Source organism: Phascolarctos cinereus, unplaced genomic scaffold, assembly GCF_003287225.1.
Source record: "Phascolarctos cinereus isolate Bilbo 61053 unplaced genomic scaffold, phaCin_HiC Scaffold_3;HRSCAF=262, whole genome shotgun sequence".
In the NCBI taxonomy this organism is placed as follows: Eukaryota; Metazoa; Chordata; class Mammalia; order Diprotodontia; family Phascolarctidae; genus Phascolarctos; species Phascolarctos cinereus.
The window spans coordinates 97,238,751-97,262,184 of NW_027555736.1; the positions used below are offsets into that span (position 1 = coordinate 97,238,751).

The following is a 23,434-nucleotide window of genomic DNA, read 5'->3' on the forward strand; positions in this document are numbered from 1 at the left end:
GACTATAACTCCAAATTGTATATTAATCAAAGGCTCATAATAACCATTTATTTCTGAATAGAGAAGCAGTGAGCTGGCCTCTGATTTAGCAGTACCTGGGTTCAAGTCCCACCTGTAGTACATTCTGGCTGTGCAAACTTGGGCTGGTCACTGAACTCCCCAGTGGTCTGGGCACTCTTTTAAATTAGTGACCCAGGCGTTCTCAAAGTAACAGTAGGTACTCATCTGCCTTGGGAGAGAAAGTTCTTCCCAGTAAATTCCCTACATTGATGAAATCACAGGTCTGGTAAAATTTTTAAAAATGTGTATAGTGCTTATAAATCCTCAAAGTATTTTCAGATTGGAAATGTCATCTTATTTTCACAAGCATTCTGGGAAGTGGTCACTCTGGTACTCCTCTCCCATTTTGCAGATGACAAAATTAAGGCTCAGAAAGTCTCAGACACTTATTTATCCAAGGTTACATGGTAGTGACAGAGTCCTGTGAATCTTCTGGGATGTGGCTTGTCTTTGGGAAAATCTGAGATAATCACTGAGCCCAGCGTCAGTTCTGCTCGAGGCATTCCCTGGAACAGATAGCTGCTCCCACTTGATGCATTAGAGGGGGAGGGGAAGAACAGCACAAGGTATTTGTGTTTTGGTTTTTTTTTTTTTAAACCAGACACTTTTTTTTTGTTACTGGAAAACCGACTTTAGTTCTGATGGTGAGGGGCTCTGGTCTCTCTTTGCGTTGCTACCACACAAGTTCAACAGAACTGACCGGCTTGGGAAGGGTGTTCTTCCTACAGCACATGGGATGAGTTAAAGGATTGGCTTGGATCCTGTGGGTTGTTCATGCTAGCCAGGACATTACATACTCCTTCCCTTATCCCCCACCCATGAGGCAAAACCCGGCCTTGAACATCTGGGGTTCACAGGAGTTCAGCCTCTCAGTCAGGCACCGATGTGAAACCAATCCTTTATATAGCATGCATTTTCAGTAGGGTGACTTTAGCACAATATTCATGAGAAACAAGGGATCAGGCCCCAGGCGACACCAGGTTCTTGAGATCCAGGACGATTCTCTTTTAAAAAAAAATGAGGCTTGAACTTGCCTCCACCCTGACCTTGGTGCTTAGCTCACTGCTTTGCTTTACTCTTTCTGTCCTTCCCCTTCTTCCTTTTCCTCTTTCTCTCAACTATTGGGAGAAGACACAGGGCTATGGACCCAAGGGAAAATAAAAAGAAGAGGGATTACTAGAGATAGTCAGGGAACTACCCCAACAGTGGAGTTTCTTAAAATTGGCCCTGAGAAGGTCAGGAATTGACCATGGGAAAACCACATGGTAAAATCACAACCCTTTGTCTGTTTGGCCCCTGTCCACTCTTAGTCCCATGCTCGGCTATTTGGCTGCTGTTGTCTGGGAAGAAGGAAGAATGGAGGCTGGACCTTCAAGCTGGGTAGGATTTGGGAAGGAAAGAAGAGAAGGAAGGATGATATTTCACAGGAAGGGGCCAATTATGAGCAAAAGCACAGACACAGAAAAGTTTCAGAGGGAAAATAGTAGCCTGGTTGGCTATTTATAGAGAGGGGTAGGAGCTGAGGCTCAAATGGGAGGGTACAGCCAAACAATGAAGGGTGCTGACTGTAACGCTAAGGAATTCAAACATCATCCCAGGGACTTCAGTGGTCATCTGGTCTAACACTCTTTTTTAGGAAACTGAGTCCAGAAAAATTAAATTATTTGCCCGAGGTCATACAGGTCCTCTGATACACAAAGCATTCTTTCCACAGAACCAGATCTTCATAACTAGAAGTGCTCATCAAAAATGAGGAGGCAAGCTGTAGCCAGGAGGATACAGATGGACGTGGGAAGAAGAGCCAAGACCTTACGGGAATTTTGGATTAGTTGAGTCCCAGAAATAGCCATGGGGCACATAAAAATGAGGGGAGGAGATCACTGGTGGTGCAAATTCTCTGGAGTCATTGGGTCAGCCAGCAATGGTTTTTATGGGTTATTATACTAGAGGACGTTGGCTAGATCCTTGTCTTCCCTTGCCATTACACTGAGGCGACATAAGAAAGCACTCTGATGATACGAGGTACCTCTTGCTGCTATGGACACACTGAAATCTTCATTGGCTTCTTCATGTCTCACCAGACACCTCACAGGGGTCGTGAGAAATCTTTCCACCCAGACTTGGCCATCCCCAAATGCCTTGGTGTACTTACAGTGCAGTGGTAGCAGGGACAACCACCAGGAAACGTCTGAAGTCAAACTGGCCTATTTGCTGGTCCTTCTACATGATGTTCCATCTCCAGTCTCTATCTTCTCCCTGCCTCTGCTTCTTGGAATCCCTAGTACTCTTCAAGGCCCCATTTAAAAGGCACCTCCGACAGGAAGCCTTTACTGATTCTCCGCATCATTAGTACAACTCTCTGAAACTACTTAGGATATATTTTGTATTTACTTGTCTAGGGACACATTTTCCCCCTAATTAAGTTCCTTAGGGGCAGAGATTATTCATTTTTTCTTTATCTCCACTTTTTTTTTGGCTTATTCCTACGATTTCACGGGTATAGAGAATTCTAGGTGAGAAAATATTTCCTGTTGGTGCCAACTGGCAACTATTTTGCAACTTAAAGTGTAAGAGAGTCACTGGGAAGCACTGAGAGGTTAAGTAACTTCCCTAGGGCCACATAAACAATATGCCCCAGAGAAGGGATTTGAACCGAGGTCTTCCTGACTCTGAACCCCAGTGTGCTAGCCACTTCACCACAATACACTGAAATAATTAGAGCTGTTCATTAAGTGCTGGTTGAACTCTCTAAACTAAGGGCATGGTCAGAAAACACCAGCCTAGTCATTCCACTGAATTCTCAATGTTATTCCCAGGTGACCCTTACTCACCCAACTCCATCCCACTTTGACTATCTTTCCCTTTGGCCTGATGGACCGAAGAATGAACAAGGAGCTGCTGCCAAAGCTGATGTTCATAGAGAATCCCTGGTGGAGCCAAGCATATTTGCAATGTTCAGAAAGACACTTGGCTTCCTAGGCTGCAGTAGGGGAGAGTATTTTTTTCCCAAGTCCCAAGTCATGAAGTCCCTTGGGCATCTATTTCCGGTTTTTTTTCACATACGTATGGTCCAGCGTCTAAGCCCACTGGAACCAACTGCATTTCCAATAAATTTTTTTTAAAAGGTTAATTTTTTAATATTGAAATTTCACTGGTCATCATCGTTCTGCCCAATGGCTTTCTGCCCTTGGATACGGCAGGAAAGTAATTTAAATTATATGAACTAATTTGATTGGCAAGTGGATGTGGTTAGCAATAGTGTGGTGGGGGTGGATTGTATGTCCTTGATGCCTAAATGGCCTTACCTCTCCCCAATCCTAAAGTCTTTGAAAATGGGACAATTTCACTGAACAAGAGATTCATCTCGATCGAACAGTCAAAAGCATCCATGCTGTGTCAGTACGATGCCAATTAGTGGGGCAGTAGAAAATGCAGCCATCTGAACTTGATTGTTGCTGGACCAGTTTGTCAGCTTTTTCTTTTCTACTGAACTAAATAAAACTGACTTCTACTAAACCCAATTGTTCAAGTGGGTGGTACTATCCCCTTTGAAGACCTCTTGTTTTTTAGAACCATTGTGAATGTATAGGAGTGGGGGTGAAGGGAAGCTATAGAAATCTATCTTCTTCATTGTTTCCTGTTATGCATTTCTGAACATTTTCTGGGAGATCTGACTCATAGTTCCTAATTTAGCACAAAATATTTCAAATCAGGTCAGGGGAAAAACCGCAATGATCTTGCTTAGTCCTACTTATGGCTAACCAAAAACTCAGGGAAACATCTACGAACCATGCATTTTGACCATATCTTTCACTCATTACAATACTTTCTTCTAAGATAAGCATAATGAGAGAGAAACAGAGAACAGAGAGACAGAGAGACAGAATGAGAGAGGGAGGGAGGAGAAGAGAAGAGAAAGATAAAAGGAGAGGAGAAAGAAAAGAAAAAAATTGTGAAGACATTCATACAGGAAATGGATAGATTGACATTATTAATAGTACATCATAACGTTGCTCTGCTCAGAATTTTTTAGACCTTGTGATTTGGAAAAGTGCTCTTTTTGTAAATCTCGAATGGGTCCCTCCTGGTCTTTCAGACATTGGTTTTTATTCACCTTGCTCAAAAGTCTTTGGAAGAATATGATCACATAATCATAGACTCTGGGCGACCCAGAGTTTACCTGATACAACATCTCCTTGAAGCAAGAATCCTTTCCACTACATCTGGGCAAAAGATCGGTTAGAACATTTCTAAGTGATAGGAAATCACTACCTCTCAATGGCGGGATCTTAAACGATTAGAACCACCCACTTTTGGAGAGTTCTCATCTAGGAAGTTTTTTCCTTATTTTGAGACAAAATCTATTTCTGTCTAACTTTCACTTATTGGTCCTAATTCTACTCTTTGAGACCAAACAGAATCTGTCTACTCCCTTTTCCATCTGACAACTTTTTAAAATGTAAGAGAAACATTCTGTTTTTGTTAGGGAAACTGAGGAATAGGCAACAGCATATGTTGTCACAGGGGAGGGCACTCCACACAATCTTTGACTTTGACCTTGCAATGAAATTAAGGTACTCTTGATAAACAATTTGCATAGCCTCAAACCTCCTTCTCCAGAAAATCAGGAAGACTTCAGGTGGATGCCTGGGGAGATCATGTCGACCAACCTGAGCTGGGCTGATAACCCATCCTGAGCCTGTCAAACCAATCCTCAGACCCATATACAGCTCTGAATAAGTAGTAATATCCCCCCCACGTACCAAAGCAGCCCTTTGTAACAGCCACCGGTCACAAGGGTGAAAAGTTGTCTCTACCAGATGTGCATTCGATATGCAGCTGTTGACGTCTGTTGCTAAATTAATATGATTAACTTTTTTTTTTAACATGTCCCTTGTTAAACACGTTCTGTTTCTAAGACCTCAACCTATCACTACTGTAGTTTTTTCCAGGCAGAGTAAGGTGAACTCCTCTTCCCCTATAGACCTACCCTACAAATTGCTTTTCAATAATCCCGGAACCAGGAGGATAGCCTGCTGGCAGCCCTGTTCTTCACGACAATGAGACTCACAAATGCGTCACCTGCAATTATAACTCCAGCCTTGATGTGAGACTGAACTAAAGATAGAGTATCTGGGTCTAATTAAGGCAGCTTGCACTCAAACTGATAAGGACCTGTCCTCATTACAGCTGAAGGAAGGGGAAAGCAGCTGCACAGGCACGAATTGGTAGGGAGTTGGGGAAATTTCTAAGACATTTGGAAACATGCCTTGTTTTAGTATTCTAAAATGGTGTTCTGATTTCTATGCCCAGTGCCATGGGCTCATTAGCATGAAGCTGTCTGTTCCTTTGTGTGCCCATCATAAAAATGATCATCAAAGTGGGCAGGGAGTGATGAAAAAGGGAGCTTGGGAGTCTGATCAGGACAGATAATGGGCTTTGAGATTGCAAACACAAAGGTATTCTCTGTAGAGAGGTATAGTGGATAGTGATGGACTTGGAGTCAAGAAGACGTGAGTTCAAATACTGTCTTGGACTCTGTGCTCACCTGACCTTAGTCTCCTAATGTGTAAAATGGAGATATAATACTAGCATCTATCTCATAGAGTTGTGAATATTAAATGAGATAACAAATGTAAAGAGAGCTATGCAAACTAAAGCTCTATACTTATGCTAGCTGCTATTAATGTTGTTGTTACTGTTATCATTATTATAATTTTTATATTTATATATAATATATATAAATATCTTTTATAAATATAAATATATATTTATAAAACCTTGAAGTACTATAAAAATGTGAGCTATTAGGGCCCCCACAACCATCCAGATGGACCAAGTTCTAGCCCACCCTGTGAAATATTAAAGGATAGGGTTACACCTTTTTGGCTCTTAAAGTATCAAATGATGGTATAAAATTTTTTGACTATTAAAGTGTATTTCCATCCTCATGTTAATCTCATTGAGAAAGCAGCCCCGGGCTTCCCACAGACCTTTGGCACTTTGTAGACTTCCAATGAACTTACCATATGATACTATAAATTGAAATTGTCTTTCTTTGTGTCTTCGTCCCTTATTAAACTCTAAGTACCATGAGAAGAGGGTCCATGTTTTCTCTGATTCTGATCTCCTACCCCTCAAGCAACTAGTGTCACTTAGTGAATCATTGTTGACTGAATGAATGCATGGATTAGTGAATGAAGGAGAGAAAATGGATCCATAGTAATGGCTCTTTGTCCAGGTGAGAAACTCCACTAAATGTTCTTTGTTTGAGATGCAGTGGGATATAGCAGAAAGAACATGAGATTAGATGTCAGAGGAGCTGGCATTCCAGTGCCCATGCCTTCTCTAGAAATATAGTTCCCTTCCATTTGGAAGAAAGAAGAGTGGAAGCCATGTGGAAGCAGAGACAGTCTCATGTTCTGGTCTTAATAGGGGCACTCTAATCACTGAGCAAAATAAGTGACTGTTTGGGTATGGAAGCCAGGCAGCCCTGTTTTAATGGTTTTCTTGTTGTTCAATCATTCAGTCATATCCAACTCTTCGTGACTCTTGGCAAAGATACTCGAGTGGTTTGCCATTTCCTTCTCCAGCTCATTTTACAGATGAAGAAAATGAGACAAACAGGGGTTAAATGATTTGTCAAAGTCACACATCTAGTAACTGTTTGAGGTCACATTTGAACTCAGGTCTTCCTGACTCCAGGCCTGTCACTCTATCCACTGAGGCATCTAGCTGCGTATTCTAATGTGCCTATCAGTTTACTAATCTCACTGATTTCCCTGCCAGGGCTTAGAAATTGTTATCTGGTTCATGTCTTCCCCACTCCACTTTGTAAACAAGCCCCTTAGACATTGTCTCCTCTGCTTAGGGACTTTTTTTGTGTGTGTTTTCCACAAGCCCTCTTGACTTAAGTGTCAGGACTCATTGAAAGAAAACAGTGGCAAGACTTCCTCTCCCTTCTGGCCCAACCCCTGTTCTTGGCTTCAGTCTAAGTCAGGTGAGACAGGCTACCCATTAGCTATGTGACGTTGGGCAAATCAGTTAGACTCTGGGCTTCAGTTTCTCTCTCCATCATAGGATTTTTTCAAGCCCCATCTAGCTCTAGCATTCTATGTTTCTGCGATTTGGGGGGCATGGAAGAAGGGGTACAATGTAAATATTTCACAGAGCCTCTTACCCAGCCAAAATATTCCATGGCCCATGGGCCACTTCCTTCAAGAAAGCACCAAATGGTGCTCTGGTTCTTATTGACCCATTCTCTCTCCCTTTGGAGCTAATCAACTTTGCTGAGTAACATTGGGCAGGTGATTTCATCTATCTAGGCCTCAGTTTCCTCATCTGCAAAATGATGAGGTTAAGCTAGATGACCCATAAGTTCCTTCCCGCTTCTAATATTAGTCTAGGTTTCTATGATTTCAGTCCAGAGGGTGGCAAAAAAAAAAATTAGAGGCATGAACCAAACCTGCTAGTCAATGGCTTGGCTGTGGATCCCCAAGACATTTTGGATGTAAGGATCTGGCAGCTGAAGTGTGCATTTCTACAGGGTTGCTGACATACAATTAATATAAAGTCTGGGAGGCTGTTTGGTGCCCTTCCCCACCAGCACAATGAGAACTAATGAACTAAATCTGAAAGCATCAGCATAAGATTTTGACAAATGCGGTGTTTGCCTATTGAGAGGGTGGGAAATTATTATAAATAGCAAGCTGAGCTTGTTTTCAGGCTTGGGCACTTTAGGAACAGCGGCATTATGGCCTTGCTTGGCTGTTCAATGTGTAAATGATTTCACACTTCTGCTGCTGAATCAATTGGGTGTTTCTCTGTTTAAGAATTGCTGGGATAAAATGTTTCCATCTCTATAGTCAGAGCATGTTCTTGGCACTTCAGGGGGCTTTTGAAAAGCACTGGTTTTATATTTAAAAGTAAAGCATTGCTATCAAGAATTTTAAATTTATTTGCCAGCAATTCAGAAATGACAGTGCCCTAAGAATCTCCCCTGAAAGAGATACAGCAGTGGGGATTTAGGGGCACCTAGGAGAAAAAGGAAGTTAAACATCAGATGTATCTACTTAGCTGAAGAGTGTCAACTCTCTATTATAGGAGGTCATGCCAGTGGTGGGCTTGGCTAGCCTAGATAAAACAAAAGCAAGAGGACTGGGGAAACCCACAGAAATCAATGGAGGTAAGCCTGTGTCTGGATTTACCTACAGGAAACAAAGTGACCGTGAGAATTGAGGGATCTGTTTCTGAAGCCTCAGTATACTGCTTCTATTGCTCCTATAAGAGGAGACAAAATGGCACCTTTCTGGGTGTGCTTGGGGTCTCCAATAATCCAAAATGGGTGCATTTCATAGATAACCATTTCTTTGCTATTGTCAGATATGAGGATCCCAGTATCAGAGCTCTTAACCACAGCCCTGTCCTGATGAGATCTGAGTTACCTGAGTAGGAAAGGTCCCAAGGGAAATGCATTGTGTAGGACTTGGTGGAGAAAAGATGAGAATGAAGATTATGTATGCTTTGAGTAAGATGCAAGGAAGAGAGAGGGGGAGAAGAGCAAGAAGAGAAAGAAAGAGAGAAGAGAAAGGGAAAGGAGAAAGAGAAGAGAGAAACAGAGGAAAGTAAGAGGGAAATGAGAGAGAAGTTATTTCTGAAAAACACCACATAGTCCTTGTAAGCTCCTTGAGGGCAGTGACTGTATCATATTTGCCTTTCACTCTCCCCAGATACCTAGAAGTACAGCACTTAATATTGTTTATACCTTACTAAGTGCCTAGCACAATGCTCTGCAAACAATAGATATTTAATAAATGCTCATCACATTGACTAATGGGTGCTTAGAGAGGACAGAATAGAGTAGTGGTTAAAAGGCCAGCTTTGGAATAAGAAAGCCTTAATTGGTACAAAGGAGCTTGGGGGCTTTGGGCAAGTCCGTTGACCTCTTGGGTGACTCTCTAAGACTATAAATTTCAGAGAAGTTGCCAAGTTATGTTGGTGGGGGAATTTTTCATACTGAAAGTTCCCCAAACCCATGAAACAGATGTGGACCAAAAAGCATTCCATTGCCGTTCAGTGTGTGCAACTCTTTGGGACCCCATTTAAGGTTTTCTTGGCAAAGATATTGGAGTGTTTGGCATTTCCATCTCCAGTTCATTTTACAGATGAGGAAACTGGGGGCAAACAGAGTTAAGTGACTTGCCCAGGGTCACACAGCTAGTAAGTATCTGAGGTCATGACTCCAGCCCCAGCATTGTACCACCTAGCTGCCCCTAAAAAAGTATTCAACAGATATTAATTGAATGAATGACGAATGGATGAATGAATGAAATTTTCCAGGAAAATACTACATAATACTAAAATAACTGGCTATTCTGGCTGAAGAGACAGGACAGAGAGAGAGAGACAGAGACAGACGGAGATAAAGAGACAACGACAGAGAGAAAGAGACAAAGAGAGACAGAGACAGAGAGAAAGTCAAAAGGTTGTTTGGCAGAAGAGACTGGTTACTTGAGGCAGTCCAGGCCTGTTCTTCATGTAGACGTGATAAAAGTAAATATTCTGCCTCTGGTCCATCTTACTTCATGGGTCTACAACCCATTACACTACTTTTAAAGCATGACATTTTCCCTGTGTTGAAATCAACGCTTTTAAGGTTGTGTTAGCACAGCATAAAACTGGTCTCTATCCACATGCGTGAAGTAGGAAAGGACGACAATTATCTAGATAGCACAAACAGCCTTAAATGACTTCAGGGCCACGTGTTTCCTGGCCCCAATTAATCTATTTCACTGTGCTTGTGAGGACCGGCATAAGTGCATGATTTTCTGAGTGTTTTAGAAGGTCATAGAAGGTCATCACTGACTCAATGGCTTACAGCAGGAGTCTGGGCATCACTGCCTGACCTCCCACTTGGTCATCTTTGCTTTGACACTGTCCTTAGAAACATATTAATATTCCCTGTCTTGGGTGCCTCAGATGATTGCTCTGAAAAATCCCAATGCCCCCTCTCTTAGAAGATCATTAACTCTATATTCAAGTATATTCAATATTTTCAGCATGGGTGGAAATAAATAAATACCAGGCTATTGTCCCAGAAGCTTTTCATAGCAAGCCTCTTAAAGACATAACTGTGATCACTGTAAATTGAGCTAAGGGGCCTCCCTCTCATTTGAAAAACAGGGGCTGTAAAATGTGTTTGACATTTTAAACCTCTTCTGACCACCCAATGTCTGCAGAGGCTGTGAGAAGTGTTGGGGGAGGGAGGGGGGAGGTGCTAGGGAAGAGAACAAAGCTTTGATTGTCATCATTTATACTAAGAAGGAGAGTGGTAGATGGCACCCCTGTGCTCCACCCTGACATCTGCAGGACTGAACAGAGGCAGTCTTCCAGAAGAAAATCCTGCAGGATGGGCTGCAATCCCTAAGGAATCCCAAATGCTCAATTCATTGGACAAAATTCATTTTAAAGCAAAGTAATTCAGTTCTAGATAATTTTTGAAAGTCTTTGATTTTGATTTTGTCAACCTCTCCCTTTTTTCTAACCAATTGGAGAAGTGTGGTACAGTGAAAAGATTACTGAATTTGGAGCCACAGGACCTGAGTTCAGATCCCAATTTACTCCTTGTTTGATCTAGGACGTATCACCTAACTTCTCAGGGCTTCAGTTTCCACACCTGTAAGATGACGGGGTTGGTTTTAAAAGCTGTAAGAACTCTGATCAATACAATGAACAACCATGATTTCAGAGGATAAGCGATGAAATATTACACTCAATTCCTGATATAGAATTGATGGACTCAGCAAGAAGAATGAGACATTTATTTTTTAGGTAGGGCTAATGCAGGGGTTTGTTTTGCTTAACTTACACATGTGTATTACAAGGCTTTTCTTTTTTCTTTATTTTATTCTATTGTCAGTGTTGCGGGTGGGAGGGAGATAACACGAAATTTGGTTGATTTTTTTTTAAAGATGAGGTGGCTGGACTAGCTAAGGTCCCTACTAGCTGATGATTCTAAGACCCTCTGACTGCCTATAATGAAGTCAAAATAGGCAGTAAGAAAAACAATGAGTTGTTTCACCCAAATACTTCAATACATCCATTTCTGCCACCAAAACATTGTACCTTGATTCAGTTGAAAGGGTTATGGCCTTGGAGTCATAAGCCTTGTGTTTGAATCTCAGCCCTGCGTCAACCAGCTGGGCACAGGAGGAAAACGTATCATGAACCACTAGATAAATGTGAGCTATATCTTGTCTCCACCAAAGTCCTTCTCAAACTCTTTCCCATGGTGAAAGAAGTGACCTTGGATTCTCAAAGGCTGGGTGTGCTCAGGCAGTTATCAACCTGGAAAAGCTTTGAGTATAGGGCAGAGGAGCAGACTCTAGGTCTGACTGGAAACTTTTATCTTCCTCGTGAGAAGAGGCATGCCAGGGAATCAGACAACTGATAATAGCCCAAACGCTGGCAGGCTCTAGCTTCACCATTAGAATATAAGCTCTGTGAGGGTAGGGATTATTTCATTCTTTGTATTTGTATCCCCCGTTCCTGGATCAGTGCCTAGGACATAGTACACACTTAATAAATGTTCTTTGATTGATTGATTGATTCTCAGTTAGAATTTAAGCTTCTTTATACCCCCAATAATTAGAAGCAATAAGGCTAGTAGGTTGGAAAGCTGTCCTCAGGGTAAGGAAGATCTGGGGTAAAGTCCCACTTCTGATACATACTGACTATGTGACCTTGAGCAAGTCATTTGCTCTTCAGGCACTCCTCCAAGACCAGAAGACATTGCTCTGCCTTGATAAACAGAGTCTTTCGCTCAGGGCTTCATACATTAATGAAAACATTAAAAAAAAATTCCCAGTGCCTGGCACACTATAGATAATTAATAAATGATTGCTGTGTTTCTAGAGAATTATCATCAGGTTGGTCTGAGGGTGATAAATTTTTTCAACAACTCTTGAAGACCAGCTAAGCAGTAGGTAGGTGGAAATCTGCACAGGTGGAAGGAATAATTACCCTGAGGAAAGCCCAGATCCCTGAAATACTCCTGCTAGTATTATTATTACTAATATTTGTGAGCCTCTGTTACTTCATGCATAACATGAGACCTGTTAGATCTTTTCTAGTTCTAACAACAGGGCAACCAGTTTATATTTGGTTTGGGGGGTTGCTTCTTCGATCACTTTTTCACCGAATTGGTCAGGGAGGGGCTAGGTGGTCTTTTGTTGAATTGGCCGATTGTTTGGGTGTCCCATCGGCCGGCAGCCTGTACTTCACCAGAAGCTCACTAGGATTGCTAAGTGAGGTCACACAGCAGCTGCTGGATTCCAGGGTGTCTCCGTGATGTGAAGGAGGCATAAATGCCACCCAAATGTTTCTTCCTCACTTGAATAGTTTTAGACACTACAGATCTGTTAGTCCAACCCCTTTATGTTACAAATGAGGAAAAAGGCTCCGAGTCAGAAAGTGATTTTTGCCAAGGTCTCCCAGCAACTAAGTGGTAAAGCCAGGAAGAGAAGCAGTCTCTTGATTCTCCATCATAGTAGTTCTTTCCACTGTTCGACATGGCCCCTTCTTGCTTAATGTTTTGTGGGCAGGAGCTTGTGTTTTCTGATTTCAGATTTTTCTTTATGCTTTTGTCAGAAAAGTCTTGTGTCTATAAATGCCACACCATGAAGGTCCTGGTCGGCTAGGCAGAGAAGTCACAGGCTGTGCCCTGTGAGTTGGCTTTAACTGGGGCTAAAAGTCAGCTCCTCTCTGCCCCTTTCCAAAAAAATGTCCTGATAGCATCCTGCTTAATTTCTGAAATTTTCACCATCAGTCCCTCTAACCCTTTGAGTCAAATCTTAACACCTTGACTTGAGGTAGCTCGGTTGATTACCTAGCTAGCAAGGACCTGATGGGATGGACAGAGGACAGCTACAGTCTGAAATGAGGGGAGTGAAGAGAAGATATCCAACATGGTGTTGTTGTTTGTCCTTCATTTTCAGACTAATGACATGACAGGGTGATATCTTGATTCAAGCATGAATTGGATTTAAGTGAGGCAGAGGTGCACAAAGTCATCACCTTAACTCTCTCTCCCAGAGTCATCGAAGCCCAGTGGCAAGACAAAAGTCAGGACAATTGGCAATGGTAGAGATGCAGTAGATGACCTTGGCATCTTCAATGTCTGACCAAGCCCTAGTTGCTCCTTGGCACCTGCTTCACCTGCCTTTATGGCCATTGGAATAAATTGTTCCTATCCTCCCATTCCACTGAGGGAAGTCTTCACCTGCTTGGAGTAGATATCCCCTTTACTTACCGATATGGGGGGGTATGTCCCCATTATGTGGGTATGGGGTAACTGTGGGGAGGAGGGGGAGAAGAAGGCTGGACGGCCAATCCAATAAATACATGAGGATGGAAGAAACACTGAAAGGCAGGGTGAAGAATACTAGAAACAAACACAGCTCTACCGGTGCTACAAATAGTGGAGTGGAGTGAAAATTACTGTGTTTATCTTATTATTGAAAAACAACTTATTCAAAACAGCTCAATCATAAAATGGAGCCTTAAAATGGAGTTGGTTGCACTAAGTTGACAAATCTATTCCTGCTGTCTTATTTAGGTAACAAAACTCATTCTCACTCAATGGGGACGCTTGAAGATCAGGACTTGAATTCAAAACCATTCCCAATGATATTCCTGAGTGTATCTAATGAAGAGGTAAGGGTAGAGGAATGAATACCAGAGAATGACAGTCTCCCTATTTCCTCTCCATGGAATCAGATTTCACCAACATTAGGCTATATTAGATTTATATGGCAGGACTTCCCTGTGACACCTTACATATGTTATCTCATTTACATACATTATTACACATTATCTGCACAATAGCCCTACGGGGTGTGTAGCATAAATATTATTATCTCCATTTTACAGATGAGGAAACTAAGGACCAGATGTTCAAGATAACATGGCTCATAAACAACTGAGCCAGCCCACAACCCCCTGCTTCCTGACTCCACGTCTAGGGCTTTGCTCTTCACTATCTCCTTGAGAAGAAATGTAGTTAAAATGGAGAAAACCTGTAGGACTTTAGAGGTTGGGAATATAATAGAAAATATCTGGCAATTTCCATCCATCAGAGCACACATCCTAGCCCTAGTTGGAAAGATGATGGGTGATGAGAGGATCTGTAACATGGCCACACTTTAGTGATTGGACCCAAATGCCTTAGCCCCTAATATTAATTTACCCAGTCTCTATTATTTCTGCTTGCCTGCTGCTGCCCTACATCTGTCTGCACCCAAACAGTGCTGGCTGCCTCTTCACCTGCCTGAGAGTTAATAGGCCCCACATAGCATTTCCTCTCCCCCTCCTCTTCAACCCCAGGGGGCCCAGGGATCATTTCCAGGCCCTGCTCACATTGCAATGCTAAGGGGCACCTGGCAAACAAAAAATGACATTTCCAACCCTGGAGGATGGATTTTCTCCCTGTTCTCAAACAGAAACACGCAGAAGTGTAAGATGAGCTATCTGGGGTTATAGCTGGCCTTTGGGTAACCCCAGGCCTCTTCTTGACTCACTGTGTACCTCCCCCCAACATTTCCACGTAAAACCTTTATCACTAACGGAACTAATTGTCTGTGGGCCAATCGGAGAGTGGCAGCAACATCTGGGCTGCATACTGTAAATGCCACTGTAAGTTAACCTTCCACATGCTGTATGCTGATGATAGGGGGAAAGGCAGGGGGGGGCCAAAACAAGGAGGCTATAGCTGTGCACCACAATCCTTATGCCCAGGCTGTCCTCCCCCACCCCAAGTCACTGCCTCACTGTTCCTGTCATCCCCTTTGCTAGCACTTGGGTTAGCCAGTTTTATTTTGCCCTGACTAGAAGCTGCCCTACAGCTCAAGGGCCCATGAATAAGAATTGACATCACCCCCAGAACAACTAAGGAAGGCTTTCCATTTGATGGTGGAAGGATTAGGGTCTCTGCTGATCACACTAGCCTGGGCTAATGAGCATGGTTTATGCTTCCCATTGAAGGGATTTGAGTGTTTCGTTCAGGTGCATAGTTTAGGAGGGGAGAAAGAGAGGGGAGGGGCAGGGAGGAAGGGAGGGAAAGGAGAGGAGACCCCAGGAGATAAGATTTCAAAACTCAGTAGGCCAGACAAGAAGGGGTAGAGAGAAAGTCAAGGCGTGTGGGTGAGTGAAAGAAACGTGTGAAGCAGAGCTGTTAATTCGGCCTTTATAGTCGGAGGCTCGCTTGAAGAGATGTGGGATGTTGCCCATTACAGCAGAGTTTATGAATGGAGAATCAGGCCTGGATTGCAGATGGGGGACAATGGAAGAAGGGAGGTGTGGGGAGGACATTGTGTGTCTTCCATACAATGACATGAAAGCAGCCCAAGGAAACAAAGCTGAAATGGGGCAAGGGCAGGCCTCCTCTTGTAGTCGCTTCTTTAATTGCTCTCCCATTACTTCCCTGTGGTTTGATCCTAGAATCATAGCTCCGGAGTACTGTAAGGGACCTAAGAGATCATCTTGTCCCACCCCTTCACTTTACAGATGAGGAAACGGAGGCCCAGGGGGGAAGTGACTTGCCCAAGGTCACACAGCCAGTGAGTCTGAAGGCTCCCAGACCAAAGGAACAGCTATGATCACAGGCTGAAAGGCAGGAGGATGGTTGTTAAGCTATTTTCCTTTAATCCTTGTAAACGTGGGATAGCAGAGACGAGTCTTTCAGGGACTGCTTTGGAGTACATGTCACCCACAGATGGTGACATCTAGGCCCAAGCATTGAAGTTTCTCCCTCTTGTTTGTCTGCAGCCTATCTTAAGGGTCCATGAATATGGGCTCCGTATATTGTCTACTTACTGACATAGTGAAAATCACCAAGTCCGTTTCTACGGAGCCACACCTGTTTGAATAAGCGCTATGGATTCTCAGGGTCAGCTCTGTATTATCTCCTCCCTCACATCACAGAAAAAGGAATAATAATATCAATTAAGTTAATAGGTTCATGAATCTGGAGCTGGGAGGTAATTTGTGGACCTTCTCATCCCATCCCTTCATTTTACAGGTGAGAAAATGGAGGCCCTGGGAGGTTCAATGATCTGGGCAGCATCATATAGGTTAAGAAGTAACAAAGTTGATATTTGAACCCAAGGCCCCCAACTCCAAATCCAAGGCTCTTTCCACTTTATTATCCTACCTCCTATAAGCAGGGAAGCAATCCAGAAGAGAACTGGTTTATCAGATAGAGGACCAGTCTTAGAGGAAAACCTGCCTCAGATATACACAAGCTGTATCACAGTGGCTCAGTACCAAGAAACCCTCTAAGCCTATATATTATGGACAAATGGCTGATTTGTATTTGTAGGGGATAGTTTCCATATTGGATTGTGGGGGTTTCCTACACCTATGAAATAATAGGCCCAAATCCTCCCACATCTCAGTCCTCAGATGTGAAGCTGCTAGCTGTCCAGGGACAATCTGTTGGTTTTGGCTACCAGGATGAAGATTTTTCTTTCTTCAGCCACAATAACCAGATGTTTCATTCAGATGAATATGCACGCTTTGGGTTATCAGAAAAGCAACGTGGAAACCCAACACATGTCCCTTTATTGCCAGAAAACACAGAGCCAAATTCATCACCCAAGTATTGTGATCTGCTTAGCCTCAGAGGATCTACCCTTGCTTCTTTCGGACAATCTCTGTTCTGTTTTATCTCACCATGCCTTATCTTACACAGTGATTTTATCTTTAAGCTGCCTCAAGTCCTTTTGGAAATAAGCAAGGTACAAAGCTTAACTAAATAATAACAATCATTTAGTACAGCACAAGTATTAATTCCTAGGGGAATTTTCAGAGGGAAAAAACATCGGTTAAGAGAATTTGTCTTGGCTGGCGGACTGTAGCATATGCCAAATCCTTCCACCTATTTAAACATAGTATTTATTGAAGAGGGACAGCATGGTACAGGGAGAAGATAGAGAGCTGATTTCAAAACCAGATTCAGATCCTGCCTACATAGTGGCTATGAGTCATAAGACCAACTCACTTAATCTCACGATGCTCTGGAAAGATCACTAAGACCATATACTGCAGAGAAGGTGCCAGGCTATGGTGGCAGAGGGCATTTCCTCAGCTAGCAGTTCTTTACAATGAGGAAATGGAGGGAGCGTTGGTGCCCGATTTTTTGTTTGCAGATAATTATGCACTCAATGCACCCTCTGAAGCTGAGATGCAACAAAGTGTGAATCAATTCTCTGATACTTGTGTTAATTTTGGCCTAACAATTAACAAGAAAACACCACACTCTCCCCACGTGGAAGCATTGGTTATAGCAAATGGAGTGGATAAGTTGACTTACCTTGCTTATGCACTTTCCAGGGATGTACACAGTGATAATGAGGTTAACGCATGCATTGCCAGAGCTAGCCCAGTGTTTGGAAAACTCTGAAGGAAAGTGTGGAAGAGAAGAGGTATTAGACTGACTACCAAACTGAATGTCTACCGAGCCGCTGTGCTGGCCTCATTGTCGTATGCCCGTGAAACTTGTAGTCTAGCAGCACCATGCCAGGAAAATGAGTCGCTTCTATTTGAATTGTCTTAGGAAGATTCTGAAGGTCACCTGGCAGGATAAGGTACCAGACACTGAGGTCCTTTCTCAAACTAAACTGCCAAGTGTTCAAACTCTACTGCAGAGAGTGAAACTCCAATGGGCTGGCCACATTGTTCAAACGTCAAATGTACGCTTGCCTAAAAGACTATTTTACAGAGAACAGGGCAAGCACTCACATGGTAGTCAGAAGAAGCAATACAAGGACACTCTCAAGGTCTCTCTGAAGAACTTTGGAACTGATTGTGTGACACATGGGAGACACTGGCATAAGAATGTCCAGCTTGATGGGCAAATTTAGAGAATTCACCCCAAATGTTCACATAGCCTATTTGTGCCCAACCTGTGGTAGAGCCTTCCAAGCTCACACTGGCCTAATTAGCTACAGGTGTACACGTTGTACCTTGACCCCAACATAGTGACGCCATTTTGGCCCTCTTTGAGAGCGAAGGCCAACAACCGACCAACCGACATTGAGGAAATCATAAGTCTAGTCTGTCTCTTTTGGATAGAAATGATTCACCACAATTCTCCTGGAATGGTTTATCCTTGAAGACGATGCCAGTGCCACACAAGCTTTGTTAATAATAATAATAATAGTGTATATACATATATATGTATGTGTGTATGTATATGTATGTGTATATACATACACACACACACACACACACACACACACACACACACATATATATATATATACTCACACATACAGACACAAGTTTTGTTAAACAAAATAAAAAATAAAAAATAAAAATACTAGTTGTGTGACCCTGGGCAAGTCACTTAACCCCAATTGTCCTGCAAAAAAAGCAAAAAAAAAAAAGAGAGAGAGAGACAAATAGAGGCAATGTTGAAATGGAAGCCAGGAAGACTTGAGTTCCAAACCTACCTCAAATACTTGTGCAGCCCTGAGCAAGTCACTTAACTTCTATCTTTCTCAATTCCCTAACAGGTAAATAAGGAGATTGGGCTAGTGGCTCCAAAAGTCCCCTCCCGCTGTAATGTTAGATCCTAAAAGTGTGGGTTTACAAACTTCTCTTCCCCCTTACCTTCTTTTCATATGTTAATTAGATGAGAGGTTTGTATGCATGACCAAAAGGAGCAAAACCATGGGAAAAAGAAGGCCCAGCAGAACAGTATCTGTTGAGATTCTCAGTTAAGGATATTTCTATTTTACATCACAACCCCCAAATCCACAAGGTGTTTATTCTCCATATAATTTTAACATTTCCTTCCTCATGTTACTCAAAGCATTTCCAGATGTGAGAAAATAAGCAATGTGCTAATCTAAAAGGTGAGCGAATTAGAGTGTGCTGAGCAGCAATATAGAAGAAACCAGTGAGTATGATTCTAGAGGGGTCCGCTGGAACTACAGAATTTTCTGGGTTGTATCTGTATTTCAGAGAGGCAGTATGACATAGTGATTAAAAGAAATCAGGAAGACCTGAATTCAAATCCTGCTCCTGACACATACTAGCTGTATAACCATGGGCAAGTCACTTAATCTCTCAGTGACCTAGGCTTTAGTGACTTTATCTCCAATATTGTAAACTACAGACGATTCACAAAGTTCCCTGGATGTAGTTTTGCACAACGACAAAATCATGGGTCCGGACCCAAAAAACAACGTGCTTCATGGTGGTAAAGACAACATTGGATAAAAAGAATTACAGAAGAGTTCCTTCTGTCTTGTCAATCCAACTCATTGAAAATAGTTCAATGTGATATTCCCCCAAAGCTCTTGTGTAACCCAACCCCAAAACCAAGCAGCAGGCCCAGTTTTACACCTTGTCTCATTATCAAGCTAAACAGTCATGGGAGACTGGAAAGAAGAGTGGGAAGACAGGAAGCCTGGTCTTGACTCTGTCCTTAGGTAGCCGTACAACCCTGAGCAAGCCCCTTCCTTTCCCTGGCTCTCATTCCCTTCCTCTGCAAAATAAGCATGGATGGTCACTAAGGCCCCTTCCATCCCTGGTAGCCTAATAATAATTTGACAGATTATTTTTGAAAAGGAAAAAAATTCTTCAGATGCCTTCAGACTTTTTCCTTTCTGTATGAGACGAAGCTCTGTCATCTTTCTCTTTTTACGTCTAATTTTTGTCACAGTCAGAGTATTCCTTCTGTCCTCTGCCATCACAGGCCCATGGCTTGCCCTGTTGCTCAGGTGAGCTCAGCCACCCATCAGCAGAGCTTGAATGTTTACAAGGAAAAGCTACCCTTGAAACTAAAAATAAATAAATGAATAAAAATAGATCATAATAATACTAGTGGGACGGAAAGGTCAGTTTGCATTCATAGGAGCCCCTGTCTCCAATGAATTCTACAGTCATGTCAAAGGTTCCAGACTCTGAGCTAATTCACTACCTACGTGTGAGTAAAAAACAAGAAGAAGGGAGAGAATGAGAGAGAGAGAGAGAGAGAGAGAGAGAGAGAGAGAGAGAGAGAGAGAGAGAAAGAGAAGAGAGAGAGAGAGAGAGAGCGAGAGAGAGAGAGAGAGAGAGCGAGAGAGAGAGCAAGAGAGAGCGAGAGCATGTTTACTGAGCTACCGTGAGGGTAGCTAGGTGGTGCAGTGGATAGAATGACAGGCCTGGAGTCAAGAGGACTTGAGTTCAAATATGACCTCAGACTAGCTGTATGACCTTGGGCAAATCACTTAACCCTCTTTGCCTCAGTTTCCTTATCTATAAAATGAGCCAGAGAAGGAAATGTCAAAACCCTCCAGTACTTCACTAAGAAAATCCCAAATGGGGTCACGAAGAGTTAGACACAACTAATCAACAAAATAACAATAACAACGATATGTATCATGCACCATGCTAAGCACTAGGGATATAAAAGGGGGGGGGGGAAACCAAGGTGCCTGTCTTCAAGGAGCTCATATTCTAATTAGGAAGACATACACACATGTATGTGTGTATGTATACACACGCATAAGACATAAATACATGTGTGTGTATACAAGATGTATATAGTATGAATGGAAGGTAATCTCAGAAAGAAGGGAGCAGGGTAAGAAAAGGTAAGATTTAAGTGCATTCAGGGCATTTTGGAGGTGGAAGTAAGGAGAGACAGCAAGTGCGAAGGGATAAAGTTGGGAGGAACCATATGAGAAACAGATCATAGTCCAGTGAAGTTGGATCATAGAGTATGTAGAGAGGAGTAATGTATAAGAATACTGGAAAGACAGAAAGGGCCAGGTTGTTATAGGCTTAAAATATCAAAAAGAAAAAGCAAGGAAGGAAAGAAGGAAGAAAGGAAATAAGGAAGAAAGGAAGGAAGAAGGAGGGAAGGAAGGAGGGAAGGAAGGAAGGAAGGAAGGAAGGAAGGAAGGAAGGAAGGAAGGAAGGAAGGAAGGAAGGAAGGAAGGAAGGAAGGAAGGAAGGAAGGAAGGAAAGAAGGAAGGAAGGAAGGGGAAGGGAGAGAAGGGAGGAGGAAGGGAGGAAGGGGGAAGGGAGGAGGGAAGGGAGGAAGGAAGGGAGGAAGGAAATGAGGGAAGAAGGGAAGGAAGGAAAGAAGGGAAGGAGGGAGAGAGAGAGGGAATTAAAAAAAGAATGAGGAAGAGAGAAAGGAGAATGGAGAAAAGAGGGGATGGGAGAAGAGGGAAGAGGAGAAGAGAGGAAATGAGAAATGAGCGCCAATCATTTTCCACAGGACTCGGTCTCTTTTTCTTGCACATTCTCTTGGGCGCTTGGAAAGAAAAGGTTTTGTTGTTGTTGCTTGTTTGGTTTTGCTTTTTCTGGGAAACAAGCGGCCTTCACCACCTTGACTGAAGCTCTGTGAAGATCTTTCTAAAATGTAGTGTCTACATATTTATTACAGGGTAACATGGGTCTGGTTTAATTTCATTTGTTTTTCTGATGATCTTCAGCATCTGATGTGAGAAGAAGGCGCAGTGAATACTGTAAATATTTAGAAAATATTCAGCTTGGTGAGAACTCTGTCAGTTCTGAATGGTTCCAGCTTTCTCTTTTTCTGGCAAGAAAAGCACCGGTATTCACTCACATTCGTGCCTAGTGAAAAACACACAAGAATGAAGATGGAGCCTTGGCTAGACGGAAATAAACATCTCGCCAAACTGCCAGCCAGGGTCAAAAAGAACTGTGTCTCTACCAAAGAGCTACCTTCAGTTATTAATAAACAATAATACTAACATTATTAATAATGTTTAAACTGATCCTATCCGTAGCCTCCATCCTCTAAAATCCTCAAGATGGGTTTTTGTAACAGTCACTAATCAGCAACTGTTGTTCATGGTTCAGTCGCTTTTGCTCATTTGTTTTTCAAGGATGTATATAGGGTGTATATGGGAGAGGGGAAGCATTGTACTGCGGAAAAAATCTGGAATCAAGGGACCTAAATTGAAATCCTACCACTTACTACCTGCATGAATTTGGACGAGTCACCTTACCTCCCTGGGCCTCAGTTTCTTCATTTGTAAAGTGAAGGGTCTAGACTACATGGCCTCTGAGGTTTCTTCTGATTCTCCCTCTATGATGCTATGATCCTATGAGATTTTAAAATCTTTTGCCTGGCATTTGAGGCCCTGCTCAATTTGATATTACTTTGCATTTCTAGTTTTATTACATTTGAATTCTCCAAGTATTCTATGCTCCAGTCCAACTGGACTATCCTTTGAATCTCTCTTTCTCCCTCTCTCTCTCTCTCTCTCTCACTCTCTCTCTCTCTCTCTCTCTCTCTCTCTCTCTCTCTCTCTCTCTCTCACACACACACACACACACACACACACACACACACACATAGCCTGTGTTTTTTGTATGCTATTTTATGCCTATTTATGCTTTTATGCTATTCCCTATGCCTAGAGTATCCTTGCTTCTCCATCTTTGCCTGTTGAATTTCTACCCAAATTTAAAAAAAAAAACCCAATTCAAATGCCACCTCCTCAGCAAGTCTTCTCTGCTCCCCCTTTACACTTAACATATAATATAGTATAATAATAATAATAATAGGTCTCATTTCCATGGCATTCAATGTTTTACAAAACACTGTCCTCAAAATGGCCATTTGTGGGAGGTCAGGTATTAATATGCCCATTTTGCAGATGAAGAAATTGAGGAACAGAGATGGTAAATGACCTGGAATAGAAGCTCATGCCTTCTAATACCAAGACCAGTGCTCCTTTGATTACCTTTTATTCCTCCGTGTTTGTGCTAAGGCTTCCAGAATTTGTCCGAAAGTGGATAGTATGTCATCTGATGGCCAGCCTGAGTACAGAGAAGCTCACACCAGGATGGCTCCTGAGTGATAAATTTTTTGGTGATGGCAACTCCTTAAGACTATCTATCCACAAAGTCATAGAAGCACTGTTGTTCATACTATGGAGGGGGCATCGTCCCCTCCTCCAAGTTCTGGATTCTCACATTTATTATATACTTGGTCATATGCTCCCCTAATAGACTTTACTCTCCAAGGTCAGGCTCATGTCTTATCTAGGTGGTGCTCTGAATACAGAGGTGGACCTGGAGTCAGGAAGATTGGAATTTGAACCCTGTTCTCAAATATTTGTTCTACCCAACTTAAAGTCCTAAATACATACTATCATTATTATGAATAAAAATGTGTACTTCTCTAACTCCTGGTATGGTGTTTTGCACAGAGTAATTGCCTGATCAAATCTGAGAACTCTTTAAAAGTTACTGTAGCCATAGGAAATTGATCATCCTGAGACTACTGTGTTTGACTGACAAGGTTGTTGATGACATACACAGCTTGTCACTGGGCTGCCACTTAAAG

At 42.4% G+C, this 23,434-nt stretch overlaps 1 long non-coding RNA gene across 1 annotated transcript in view; it reads right to left on the bottom strand.

Moving 5' to 3' along the window:
- The window catches only part of LOC110209617 (uncharacterized), a 42,823-nt gene extending 25,310 nt beyond the window's left edge, over positions 1 to 17,513 (bottom strand). Inside the window, exon 1 of the long non-coding RNA XR_002324868.2 lies at positions 17,429 to 17,513. This is a non-coding gene — a long non-coding RNA (uncharacterized LOC110209617). The remainder of the gene's footprint in view (positions 1 to 17,428) is intronic.
- Between the last annotated feature and the right edge of the window lie 5,921 nt (positions 17,514 to 23,434).